This window comes from Tamandua tetradactyla, chromosome 9 (genome assembly GCF_023851605.1).
Source record: "Tamandua tetradactyla isolate mTamTet1 chromosome 9, mTamTet1.pri, whole genome shotgun sequence".
NCBI lineage: Eukaryota > Metazoa > Chordata > Mammalia > Pilosa > Myrmecophagidae > Tamandua > Tamandua tetradactyla.
In genome coordinates this window covers 113779917-113794393 of record NC_135335.1, presented here as the reverse complement: position 1 = coordinate 113794393, position 14477 = coordinate 113779917, and the positions used below count along the sequence as shown (strand labels likewise).

General features: G+C 39.4%; 1 protein-coding gene and 1 long non-coding RNA gene across 2 annotated transcripts in view; one reads left to right on the top strand and one right to left on the bottom strand.

Moving 5' to 3' along the window:
- Positions 1 to 14477, bottom strand: part of ERBIN (erbb2 interacting protein) — a 271624-nt gene that overhangs the window by 235434 nt on the left and 21713 nt on the right. Inside the window, exon 4 of the mRNA XM_077117317.1 lies at positions 4111 to 4213. The gene's annotated coding sequence lies outside the window, so the exon portion shown is untranslated. The remainder of the gene's footprint in view (positions 1 to 4110; positions 4214 to 14477) is intronic.
- Positions 12383 to 14477, top strand: part of LOC143647387 (uncharacterized) — a 144063-nt gene continuing 141968 nt past the window's right edge. The window contains exon 1 of the long non-coding RNA XR_013158022.1: positions 12383 to 12446. This is a non-coding gene — a long non-coding RNA (uncharacterized LOC143647387). The remainder of the gene's footprint in view (positions 12447 to 14477) is intronic.

Below are 14477 nucleotides of genomic sequence, written 5' to 3'. Positions count from 1 at the left end.
ACCCGGGCACCTGCATTCATGATTTTTCTTGGTACTCAAATTCAGGCACTGAATTTTGACTTCTAACCATAAGCCAACAGTGTAAGTATATAATACCGACGGAGTACTCAGAACGTGCTGATTTGGGGGAAAGCTATGGAATGGCGCACACGCCCTCTCTAGTGTCTGTGTCTCTATGGAATGGCACACGCGCCCTCTCTAGTGTCTGTGTCTCTATGGAATGGCACACGCGCCCTCTCTAGTGTCTGTGTCTCTATGGAATGGCACACGCGCCCTCTCTAGTGTCTGTGTCTCTATGGAATGGCACACGCGCCCTCTCTAGTGTCTGTGTCTCTATGGAATGGCACACGCGCCCTCTCTAGTGTCTGTGTCTCTATGGAATGGCACACGCGCCCTCTCTAGTGTCTGTGTCTCTATGGAACTTTTCTTCTGTTTCCCTTGACTTTCCTACACTGCCTCGTGGATATAAATGGGATGCGGAATCAAAGAAGAGAAAAAAGAGTGAAAAAATGGCTAATTAGAAACAAGAGGGGGGTAATCAGGACTCATTCTGAAGCCAAGCATCCCAGGACAAAGAAATGAAATTTATTTCAAAGAAATTTAAAAAAGAATTTCTTCTCTCATCTCCAGCCTTGAAGGAAAGGAGCCAATGCAGGAAGTTTGTTATACCTCTGTTCAAGACGCATGAGACTAACACTTTATCCGTCTGTGACCTTAATGATTTTATGACTAATTGCTGAGGGTAGCTAAAATGGGGAGACTTTTTGAAATGCCAAAATCTTTTCTGTTGCCTATCAGGGCGAGACCACGAGGGAGAAGTATCCTGATAAACCCATAGGCCAAGGTGGATTGTACTTTTGGTTTACCTGGGAGCCCACAGGGTTTGTGAGGTACTTACCTTGACAGGAACGTGGCCCTATTTGTGCAATGACCACATGGCTATCTGACTGGATAACTTCTTTCATGGAACCATCCTTTATTCAACAACAATATATTTTTTATGGTAGGTATCAAAACATAATTTCATCCTTTACTCATGTACAAAATGAGGTTGGGAGATGACCTTTCAGCAATGAAATTCAGAAGAACACTTTAATATCTTGTGCTTGTAGAGAGAGCACAAAAATCACTACCACAGAATGAGAGTGCCTTGCCAACCCCTTTTTTGTTTTCCTAACCAAAAAAAAAAAAAAGTAAAAAGGTAAGGTTAATACACAACAGTTTTTTTTTTTCAGGTCCTCTATGGCTGTTTTTTTTTTCTTTTTTTTTAACTTTTTAAATTGTATAATATAACATATATACAAAGCAAAGAAATGAAAAAGCAATAGTTCTCAAAGCACTCTTCAACAAGTGGTTACAGGAAAGATCCCAGAGTTTGTCATGGGCTACCATACGATCCTCTCAGGTTTTTCCTTCTAGCTGCTCCAGAGTATAGGAGGCTTGATGGCCTAAACATTTTTTCATCATCACAATCGACTTTTTTTCCCTTCTTTTTTCATATGTATAAAAAGCTATAAATTTCCAAGCACAGCACCACAATTAGTTATAGAACATATTTCAGACTTTGACATGGGTTACAATTTCACAAATTTAGGTTTTTACTTCTAGCTACTCTACAATATTGGAGACTAAAAGGGGTATCAATTTTATGATTCATATTCAGTTGTTAAGTCCTATCTTCTATGTATAATTCCACCATCACCTTTGATCTTTCCATACCTCTCATTGGGGTTGTTTGGGCTATGGCCATTCTAAATTTTTGATATTAGAAGGGTCTGTCACTAATATGGGGTAGGGAAATGGAACTATCTGATGTTCTGGAAAGACTGGGCTAGTGTCAGTACTTATCTGGACCAGGGACCCATCTGGAGGTTGTAGGTTTCTGGCAAGTTACTCTAGTGCCTGGAACCCATGTGGAATCTTATAAATTGCCCTAGGTGTTCTTTAGGACTGGCTGGAATGGTCCTGGTTGGGGGTTGGCAGGTTATGATAGGTAGCAAGGTCTACCTGAAGTTTGCGTAAGAGCAACCTCCAGAGTAGCCTCTCGACTCTATCTGAACTCTCTCCGCCACTGATACTTTATTAATTACATTCTTTCCCCACATTTGGTCAGGATGGAATTGTTGATCCCATGGTGCCAGGTCTGGATTCATCCCTGGGAGTCATCTCCCACATCGCCAGGGAGGCTTTCACCCCTCAATGTCTTGTCCCACGTAGGGGAGGGAAGGCAATGATTTCACTTGCAGAATTGGGCTTAGAGAGACTGAGGCCACATCTGAGCAACAAAAGAGGTTCTCCAGAAGTAACCCTTAGGCATGCCTATTGGTAGTCTGAGCTTCTCCGCTACCTACATAAGCTTCACAAAAGTAAGTCTCATGATCAGGGGCATGGCCTATTGATTTGGGTGTCCCTAAAGTTTGACACAGTGTCAGGGGATTCCCTGATGGTAAGGTTTAATAGTTCCATAGTGGTTCTCCCATCCCTCAGGGGATTTTGCCAATACTTTTTAATTATCTGCTTAATATATTCTAGGATGTTTCCAGGCATTACAATAATCTATACAGGATTAAAGGGCCTCTTTCTTATTCTGGGCCCCCTGTGGTTCAATTGTTCAAATAAGCTATACAGATAGGTTGAATTAGATTATGCACTACAGAAAATTTCAGTTCCAGATCAAATAAACCTTTCTTCTATTGGTCTCAAAGAGTATGTGTGGTTCTAAAATATAGACACTGTCTTCCTTAACCCTATGTTTTGAATTACTTTAAACCCAATCTGTTCAGCTTCATTGTCATCTCTAAATATCAGGTTATATATATAAAACAGCCTCTCAAAACCCAGAAATAATAATCACCACTCTGGACTTAATGTGTCTGCTCTAAAAACTTACAATCTAGGTCCCTGTTTTCTTATAAGCATTTCTAAAGGTGACCATAACAATTCTGTTCTTTTGTTTCTGGCTTGTTTTGTCTCACCAAATGTCCCCCATGTTCATTCACATTGCCGCATGCCTCACGACATTGTTTCATTTGTAGCAGCACAACCTTCATTCATAAGTATACACCATCGTTTGCCAATCTACTTCTCCATCAGTGCATCCTTCAGCCACCTGCATTCATCGGGCATCATGTCGAATGCCCAAAGTCCACAGTCCATCAACATTTTCAATTTTAGATAATTTCATTGTTTCCAAGAGAAAGAAGACCAATAAACACCCTCGCCAAATAGGAAATCTAAACTTCCTCTTAACTCTTGTCCCTCCCCCCGTTATTTACCTCTACTGTTGCTGTGGTAATGCTGATGTTTTCCTTTTGAACATAGCTCATGGCATGCAATAGCAGTTTTCCCCCTGCACCGTGGACTTAAAACTCTTTATACAAGAATCATGTCTTTGAAGTAATTCTTGTGCGAACTCATTCATATTTCTAGTGTGAGTCCGTAGGACGTGTAGGTCTATACAACCCCTTCAATTTTGTTCATCTTCAATATGGTAATATTTTTATAGACCCACCAGAGAACCACCTTCACTCCTATCTATTCCCTTACATTGGAGTTCAAAACTCATTAGCTAACAGTTCACCCATCTCTAGCTTCTATGTATCTCTCAGTCCCTTACATTCTGTACTATAAGCCTCTGATGATACCTTTATGCTAATTATAAAAGTGGAATCATGCCATATCTATCCTTTTGTGTCTGGCTAACTTCACTCAGCATTATGTCCTCAATGCTCATCCATCTTGTCATGTGCTTCAGGACGTCATATCACAAGAATTTTTTTTTTTTCGCATGGGCAGGCACCAGGAATTGAACCCGGGTCTCTGGCATGGCAGGCAAGAGCTCTGCCTGCTGAGCCACCGTGGCCTGCCCCACAACAGTTTTTTAATGGCCAAAAAAATTCATGTGGAAAACTATAGTTCAGAATAAGGATACTTTGCTTTTCATTCTCCCTCCTCTCATAGATATTAATCCCTTAAAGTGTAAAACTTTTCTCTGCCCAGCCAAGTTACACATCCTAAGACTGAAATCTATTAATATAGTCTGACAATCATCAAAATTAAACAGCTTTGAGGATATAAGTCTTAGCTTATTTGAACTAATAAATTACTGACCTTTTACAAGGAACAGCTTAAATGATGTCTTTTCTTTTTTTTCCCCCAAAACCAATGGAAGAGAATCTGATGCTCAGTTTTGCTCTCAAGTTAATGGTAACCCCTGTGGGAAAAAGTTATCCAAAGGTTAGATTGGGAAAGTTTAATAATAAGCTCCTAGAGGTTAAACTAGAAATAATTGATTTGGAATATCTTGGCAGTATTTCTCATTGAGCAGTGTATATATTTGTGGATGGAAGTACAAGTGTGAAGATCTTTCTATCATGATAATCTATCATGAAAGAGGCAAAAAAAAAAAAAAAAAAAAAAACCCAAGTAGACAAAATGATTTGGTTGGTTGATGTACTGGCATGATGGGCACACGAACATGGCCATGGGGAAAGAAAGAGTCTGCGTGAGTCCAGTTGTATGGGCTACCTCTTACCAAATCCAACCAAACTGCTGCCATTGCCAAATGTCTATCACGTCATCTATGGAAACCAGTGCTGAGCCACCACTGTGACACCATCTTCCAAAAAAAAACAAGCTGCGACTTGCTGGGAAGTTGAATCCGTGAGACCATTTGTGAATTTTTTTTTCTGACAGTAATAAACACATATTTTGGTTATACGTTAGCGTCTCCTGCCTGCAGAGCTTCTACCAGCACCACTATTTAAGAGCTTATGGAGTGTTTGATCTACCAGCCTGTTATCTCACATAATACCCATCAGCAAAGGAAGTGTGAGAGTGGGCCCATGACTAAGCTTTCCCCCTGGCCCGATCATGTATCACACCAACCAGAAGCTGCTAAATTAATGTGCTGTCGGTCCACAATAGGGGTGCTGGGGCATACTCATTGGTGGGACTTGGACACTGAATAATGATAGTCAGTTTGTCCTCACTCTTACTCAATTTTCCTTGGTTAGGAGTGTGGCCAGTGAACAGGATAGGAACGAGCAGAATCTATGCTTGGACATTCACAGAAAAGCAGATGATCAGCGGAAAACTCTGCCCAGGCTGGTGTCAGGTTCAGAGGAATATAACTAGGAATGATGCCAAAAGGTAAATGGAACACAGCTGTATTAGCTAGGGTTCTCTAAAGAAAGAGAATCAACAGGAAACATTTATAAATATAAAATTTATAAAAAGTGTCTCATGTAACCATGGGAATGTAGAGTCCAAAACCCGTAGGGCAGGCTGTGAAGCTCACGACTCCAATGGAGGGTCTGGACAAACTCCACAGAAGAGGCTCACCAGCCGAAGCAGAAAGAGAACCTGTCTCTTCTGAATCCTCCTTAAAAGGCTTCCAGTGATTAGATTAAGCATCACTCATTGCAGAAGACACTCCCCTTGGCTGATTACAAATGGAATCAGCTGTGGATGTAGCCAACATGATCATGATTTAATTCTATGAAATGTCCTCATAGCAAAAGACAGGCCAGCACTTGCCCAATCAGACAAACAGGTCCCACCTCCTGGCCAAGTTGACACGTGAACCTGACCATGACAGCAGCATTACTTGTGGCAAGGTGGTAAGCTTGGCCATCCTCAACTAGGTGTTTACCACCACACTCTAGGAAAGTCACTATTAAGCTTTGGTTCAAAAGCCTGCGTGGAACCTCAAGTCTTGCACCAGACTGGATTGTTTGAGAGCCACAGAAACTGCTACCCTTCTGACCCAAAAGCAGGTACTCTCCTCCAGATGCAGAAATGAATGAATCCTACAGACATAATGATGAGCAAAAGGAAGCTACACACAAAGGAGAACATACTGTATGATTCCATTTATATGAAGTTCAAGAACAGCAAAACTATCATATGTTGAGAAAGGTCAGAATAGTAGTTATCTCTGGAGACAGGGTGGTGGGGTGTTTCATACTGCCTGGGAAGGGACTTGAGAGGCTTTCTGGGGGTGTTGAAAACAATTATTTTTTGATCTGGGTGGAATTTACCGGAGTGTACCCAATATGTAAAAATTCGTTAAACTGAATATTTAAAATTTTCACACCCAGAGAAAAAGAAAATGCACTCATTGTCAACCCCACTTCCCTTCCACTACACACACACATTATATAGATGATATGTGTGTTGGCAAATTTATATCAGAGCTCTTTTTCCTCAGGAAATGGAGTGTAGGGAGGGGCAACCTTGAGTTTCCCACAGTGGTGGAGGGCTGAGTGCCTCAGTAAAACTTCATTTCCTGAAATTTAAGGGTGGGGTGGGCAAGGCTGGAACACTAAAGGAAAGGGGTACCTACAGGGATAAGACTGGAGTACTTACAAGAACTAAAGAGAACTGGCTACAAAAAGCAAAGCCAGAGTCCTTTCCTACCCAGAAGGTACAAGGAGAAAAGAGGACCAGAAGTGACCATGACTTTGCTAAATGCCATGGGGCTAATTTGTGTAATTTCTGTAATTCCCTGGTCAAAGACCAGGATTAGTTCCAGAATCTAAGTGGGGTTAAACTACCAGTAAGGATGATTGTATGATCCCAGTTTTATAAAAAAAAAAAGCCAAAAAACATTAATTGGAAATATCATCTGAGGCCATCAAAACCAAAGGAAACTAACTCTTACAAAAGGATTAACCTCATTAACATCATATTTTAATTGTGCCTTCCAAAGAGGTAGCCAGCACTCAAAACAAACCAATATTAAATCTTTACAGCATATTAAGGTCTCGTCTATCACCTGCATGACTTTCAGCTTTGAGATTAATGTGTAGCTGGCACAGTGCACATAACAGAATGAAAGGATGGACTCTAACTGCAATCAGTAGATCCATGAGTATAAGCAAAGTTTGTCTGAGGTCAGATGCACATGCTATTGTAATTCAAAAGACAGAGAGCTCTCCATGCAGTCATTTAAGGATAACATTAACCATTTTGGCAGGCAAAGAAAACAATGCTGTCAGAAACAACAGCTGCATCCAAGAAATACACTGTGTAGACATCAGAGACTGCCACCAAGCTGGGCTATCAAATATTCGTCCAGTATTTAATTAAGTGTAGAGCTTGTACTAAGCTAACCTCCTTCTGGTCCTATTCTCCAATACTATCTATTAGAAGAATTTTTTTTTTCCGTTAGGGCAAGAGTGCATGTTCATCCTGAGAAAAATTTTTGAATTCGGTTAATTTTTTTGATGTCTAATCTCTTTCCCTTTACCAAAAAAAAGCCAAACAAACCCTCCTCTGTGATAATTCTTGAAATGTTTATCACTCATTAAAAATGTATTTTTTATCAAGCATTCATCTGTAACTGCCTATTACTAAAGAGGAAAACATATCAACTATAATTGACATGTTTTTGCTTATCATCAAAAATATTATAAAAGTAAATAGTTACAAAACAAAAATGAGTAGATACTATAATGCTCTATTTTATTCTGATCTTTTAGCTGCAATAAACCATGAATATTTATTGAAGTCAAAATTAAAAAGTGCATATTTATAAAGGTGAAAGTATCATTCCCAGGAATAAGAACTCCTGTTGTATTCATCTTCCTGAAACACTTCTTTTAGGACACTTTCCCTTTGCTTAAGACTGTTGATGGTTCTTGTTTCCAACATATCAAAAAAGGAATTTTTTTTAATTTAAAAAAATTTTTTAAAACATAACAACATATAAACACAAACATTCTTACCATATGATCATTCCATTCTTGGTATATAATCAATAACTCACAATATCATCACATAGTTGTATATTCATCACCATGATCATTTCTTAGAACATTTGCAGCAATTCATAAAAAGAAATAAAAAGAAAAAAGAACAAAATTCGTGCTCACCATACCCCTTATCCCTCTCTCTCATTGACTGCTAGTATTTCCATCTACCTAATATGTTTTAGCCTTTGTTTCCCCTATTTTTTTCTATACCCCTTAGAAACTCCCTTTCATTGATCACTAGCATTTCAATCTACTAATTTATTTTAACATTTGTTCCCCCTATTATTTATTTATTTTTAATCCATATGTTTTACTCATCTGTCCATACCATAGATACAAGGAGCATCAGACACAAGGTTTTCACAATCACACAATCACATTGTGAAAGCTGTATCATTATACAATCATCTTCAAGAAACATGGCTACTGGAACACAGCTCTACATTTTCAGGCAGTTCCCTCCAGCCTCTCCATTACACCTTAACTAAAAAGGTGATATCTAGTTTAATGCATACAAATAACTTCCAGGATAACCTCTCAACTCTGAAATCTCTCAGCCTTTGACACTTTATTTTCTCTCATTTCTCTCTTCCCCCTTTTGGTCGAGAAGTTTTTCTCAATTCCTTGATGCTAAATCTCAGCTCATTCTAGGATTTCTGTCTCACGTTGCCAGGAAGGTCCACACCCCTGGGAGTCATGTCCCCATGTAGAGAAGGGGAGGGCAGTGAGTTTGATTGTCATGTTGGCTAAGAGAGAGAGAGGCCACATCTGAGCAACAAAAGAGGTTCTCTTTTGTTGGGGTGTCTTTTAGTCTCAAAAAGGCTCAAAAAGAAACCATGCTCAACAAACTACTTGCTAGGGCTCCAAAGATAAAAAGCAACCTAACTTTTTTATCCTAAGATAATGTACTGTGCCTGTTGAGTCCAGTTGTTTAAATGGCTCTGTGCCATGCCATACAGATCATATCTGTCCAGGGGGATAAAGTGAGACCTTAAGCCAATGAGGCTGACAATAACTTTACTGAGACTTTAGACCTGTAATCTAGTAGAGATTTTAAACTAGAACAATGTGTAGAACCAAACACAATGAAACTTGGTCTCTCTCGCTATTGTCTCTGGAATAGAACATTTTCTTTCTATGGAAGAATATAAAGTTCCATATTTCAAAACTCTTGAACACATGGATCCTTCAACAGACGCATGGTGTGTTATCTGTCAAAAAAAATTAAACAAACCAAATTCATCTGGTGTTTTCTGTAAATAATTCACTATTATTGCTTAGCATCTTACAAGTATCAACTGTGTGAAAATAGAATTCTGGGAAAGACTTGCCTTATTTTCTGTGACTTCACTAAAGGCAGAGGCTATTTTTTATTCGGATATTTCAAGCTGGCATTTTAATTTTAGCATTAATATTTTATTCTCGGTGCTATGGAGTCATAATATTTCCCCACATGAAGTGAGTTTTTGTTTCTTTGAAATTTTACAGCGAATATATTTCATAACCTTCAATATCATTATTAACAATAAATATTGAGTGTGTTTCATATTCAAGGCCCTTACTGGACCAAGTTTGGTGAAAGATATTAGAATATGTGACATGCAGTTTCGGCCATCCAAAAGCTGACAGTCTAGACAGGGAGATTACATGCAAATAGATGAAAAAAGATAATCATAATACCACCTCTTATCAGACTGTGACTTACTACGTCCTGGTATTGTGTGAAATGCTTTTCATAATAATCTCATTTAAGCCTCACAGTAACCCAGTGTGGTAACTAGTATGTCTCTGCTTTAATAATGAGAAAGCGAACGCTTAGCAGGAAATTTAACTTAACTGTGACGATTCATTTCTTCATTTGATAGAGGTCATTTCTTATGCATCAGATATTGCATAATATAGGAAGTTAAGGGAAGGAGAACGCTGCTTGATAGCACTTGATCTGAACTTCATGGTTCTGTTGGATCTTTGCAAACAGGAAAGAAGAGGGAGAGCATTATAAGCAAAAGAAAGGACATTCACAAGTGTCAAACCAGGAAACTGTATTTGGTGAGAATAGTTGGGCTCAAGTAAGAGGCCTGAAATGGAACTAAATTCTATTAATGAATGTTTCTAAAAGATTGGTGAAAAGTACTTTGGGGCCAAACTGTTGCATGCTTTAAACGTAAAGCTAAGAAGTTTAGACTTTATTCCAGAGAAAATGGTAAGTCAAAAGTTAGTCAACACATTCGAATTTTCAAAATTATAACAGGAATGTGCATTTAAAAAAATTCATATAATATAGATGTGTAGTAAAGATAAGGCAAAATTTCTCCTCCTTCCTATCATACCTTAATTCTAATCTTCAGACATAATCACTGCCAATAGTTTGATGACCACCTGCCAACCTTTTAAAATAGATAAAAATATAGATCTATGTTTTGACATAAATGGAATTGTAGTACACATGCTTTCTGGCAAACCTATTTTCATTCAGTAATGTATTTCATTTTGCATGTCAATACACAAACTATGAAGGCTTTATGAATAGCCTAAAAGCTTGGATGCACTTAACAGAAAAAATTTAGAAAATATGTGTAAACAAAACCAATGTTGCAATAAATAGCTTTGTATGTTTGTCCCATTATTTCTTAAGGCTAAATTCCTGACAGTGGAATTGCTGGGTGTGATGGTTAGGTTCATGTGTCAACTTGACCAGGTAACAGTGCCCAGTTGTCTGGTCAAGCAAGCACCAGCCTGTTACCGTGAGGACATTTCATAGACTTAAGTCATCAGTAGGTTGACTGCATCTATGGCTGATTACATCTACAAGCAACTAAGGAGAGTTTCCTCAGCAGTGAGAAATGTTTCATCGAATCAGTCGAAGCCTTCAAAGGTGAAGTATGACATCAGCAGTCAGAAGAGAGAATTTTCATCTCTACTTCTGCCAGTCAGCTTCTTCTGGGGAATACATCAAAAACCTTCATTGGGCAACAGCAGTCACCAATCTCAAGTCATAAAAAAAAAACAAAAAAAAAACCTTCATTGGGGTTGCCAGCTTCCTGCCTATACTTTGGAATTTGAATTTGTCCACCCCCGCAGTTGTGTGAGACATTTTTATAAAATCTCATAATATTTACAAATATCTCCTTTTTCTGTTTCCCGTAGAGAACCCTGGTTAATACAGCTTTGGTACTAGGAATTCTTCTTGAGAAACAGAATCTTAAAAATGGGTTTTCTGAATTAGTTCTGGGGTTTTTGCAATTGGTTCTCTTCTCTGATTAGATTCAAAGGCACTAATGACTCTATTTCCAATAATCTAGATGGCACTGATAGTCCGTGGTGTAAGTTGGCAGTAGAGACATGCAAAATATCACCATTGGATACTGCTAGTCACATGCTTAAAAGAGTGAGAGTGTTTTGATACCTTAACAGAGTTTTGTGGCATTGAAAGGTATAATGATGTTGGCTGGCTGTTCCTAAATATGCCAGATACATTTACACCAAAAAAGGATGAGCGAGAGGCTTCAAATTTGCAAATTAATCACCACATGAAAGATGTGAAAGTTTCTAAGTATATCGTGAAATAAAATTCTATTTCTTGTGGCTGCAAACTTGAGATTTCTGAAAACTAGGCAGAGTTATAATGTAAACTAAATTCCCAGACTTGCAGGGTATCTGCTGTTAAAGTGAGGGCTTCAATTGGAAAAACAATGGGACACTGAAAATTGGAATGGGGACATATGGTTGATAATAATGATGGCAGTGGGGACATCGAAACCCCCAAATGGTCTTCCTGAGGAAACAGCCACCCAACCTCCAGTCTGCCCTGAGGAATCTGCCATCTAACCTTCACCCGAAGAGATTAACCCTACAGTTCCTGATGAACTTGTAACCACCTTCCCTGGGAAAACAGCCCTCACTCCTCTGTCTGGAGAGATTAATCCTGTTTCACCAGATGAAACTGCAATGGAATGTTCTGAGGTAATTGACTTGAAAGGCACTTCTGTTTCTTTTCATGACCCACCCCCACCACCCCTCTTTTCTTCAAGACCTATAACTAGAATAAAATCCCAACAGGCCCTGAAAGGTGAGGCACAAAGTGTGACACATGAGGAGGTATGCTACACTACAAGAGAACTGCATGAGTTTTCCAATTTATATAGATAGAAATCAGGGGAATATATATGGAAATGGATGTGAAGGGTGTGGGATAATGGTGAAAGGAATATAAAACTGAATCAGGCTGAGTATATTGGTATGGGCCCACTAAACAGAGATTCTGTATTTAATGTTGTAGCCCAAGGGGTTAGAAAGGGCTTTAACAGTTTGTTTGGGTGGTGGCTAAAATATGGATCAAAAGGGGGTCGACATTACCTGAGGTCAAAATGGCAGAACTGCCCTGGTTTAATGTAGATAAGGTGATCCAAAAGCTTTGAATGATTGGAAAGTTAGAGTAGATTTATCGTGGAAGGCCTGTTTATATGCCCTAGGAATCTCCAGAAGACACTCCTTTTACCAGGACTTTGAGGACTAAATTTGTGAGACTAGCGCCATCATCCCTGAAGAGCTCTGTAGCTGCCCTTCTCTGCAGGTCAGATATTATCATGGGAACTGCTATCACTGAACTGGAATTCTTAGACACAATGGGGATGACCAGATCCTGAGTTGGCAGAAGCCACGTGGCAGCATTTAATCTCCAAAAATGAGGTGGGTGTGGCTACTATAATGGACAGCAGACTCAAAGCAGCAACCAAAGTTATCTGACACACAGGGACCTATGGTGTTGGCTAGTAGATTATAGGTATACTGGTTTGAAACTGTATAGCACCCCCAGAAAAACCATGATCTTTATCTTAATCCAATCCTGTGGGAACAGACTTACTGTTGAGTAGGATCTTTTTGATTAAATTGTTTCCATGGGGATGTGACCCACTCAGTTGTGGGTGGGACCTTTTGATTAGGTGGTTTCCATGGAGATATATCTCTGCCCAGTCAAGGTGGGTCTTAATCTGCTTCCTGGAGACGTTTAAGAGGAAACTGTTTTGAAAAAAGCTCAGAACCAACACAGACAGAGATGTTTGGAGACTCAGAATGAAAACACCCCTGGGGAAGCCGTTTGAAGCCAGAAGTTGGGAGAGAAAGCCAGAAGACATCACCATGTGCTTTCCCATGTGGCAGAAACATCTTGAAAACAGCAGCCTTTTCTTTAGAATCAAGGTGTCTTTCTCTAGATGCCTTCGTTTGGGCATTTTTATGGCCTTAGACCTGTAAACTTGTAAGTTCCTTTTGTAAAAGCCAACACATCCCTAGTATATTGCAATTCAGCAGCATAAGCAAACTAAAACAATAGGATACCTAGAAGTAAAACAGATGGGTAGTCTAGTAAATTCTTACTTGATCTGTACAAACAGAAGAGTTCCAGGTCAATTGAAAAAAAGAGTCTAATTTGAATGACAAAAACAGAGAGTCACAGCCCCATAATAAATTCCCAGCCTTGAGAGTTTACAGATCTAGAGTCTCTTGAATGAGGGGAGGGCTGGGTGCTCTTGGGACCCTGTTAAACTGCCAAAAATTTACACTGTTAATCTTCCTCCCAGCCTTCCCCAAAGAGACCTTCAGTCTTTGACCATCAGAAAATGATCAGACATTTCAGGGGTTATTAGACACAGGCTCAGAAGTAACATTAATTCCAGGAGATCCAAAACATCACTTTGGTCCACCAATCTGAGGAGGGGCTTTTGGAGGTGAGGTGATTGATGGAGTTTTAGCTCAGGTCCATCTCATTATGGATCCAGTGGGTCCCTGGACCTATTCTGTGGTTATTTTCCCAGTTCAGGATACATAATTGGAATAGACATACTCAGGAACTGACAGAATCCTCATATTCGTTCCCTGACTTGTACAGTGAGGGCTGTCATAGTAGGAAAAACCAGGTGGAAGCCACTAGAACTGTCCTTACCCAGCAAAATAATAAATCAGAAGCAATACCAGATTCCTGGAGGGATTTCAGATATTAGTTATAGATTTGAAGGATGCATTCAACTTTCCTATACAGCCTATGCAGAAAACAAGTGGATCATGGAGGATGACAAAAGATTATCATAAACTTAACCAGGTTATGACTCTAATTACAGCTGTTGTTCCAGATGTGGTATCATTACTTGAGCAAATCAACACATCCCCTAGTACCTGGTATGCAACTATTAATCAGGCAAATGCTTTTTTCTCAACTGCTGTTAGTAAGGACCATCAGAAACAGTTTGTGTTCAGCTGTGGCAAGGCCAGCAGTATACTTCCCTGTCCTACCTCACGGGTATATCAACTCTCCAGCCCTATGTCATAATCTTGTCTGCAGGAATCTTGATCATTTCTCCCTACTGTGAAATATCACACTGGTCCATTATATGGATGATATCATATCCATATGATGATTGGACCTAAGGAGCAAGAAGTAGCAACTACTCTAGGCTTATTGGTAAGGCATTTGCATGTCGGAGGGGAGATAAATCCACAAAAATACAGGGGCCTTCCATCTCAGTGAAATTTCTAGGTGCTCGCTGGTGTGGGGCGTCTTGAATATCCCTTCTAAGGTGAAGGATGAGTATTGGATCTGGCCCTTCCTATGACCAAAAAGAAGAAGCACAATGCCAAGTTGGCCTCTTTGAATTTTAGAGACAACATATTCCTCGTTTGGGTGTGCTACTCTCACTGATTTATTGAGTGACCAGAAAAGCTGCA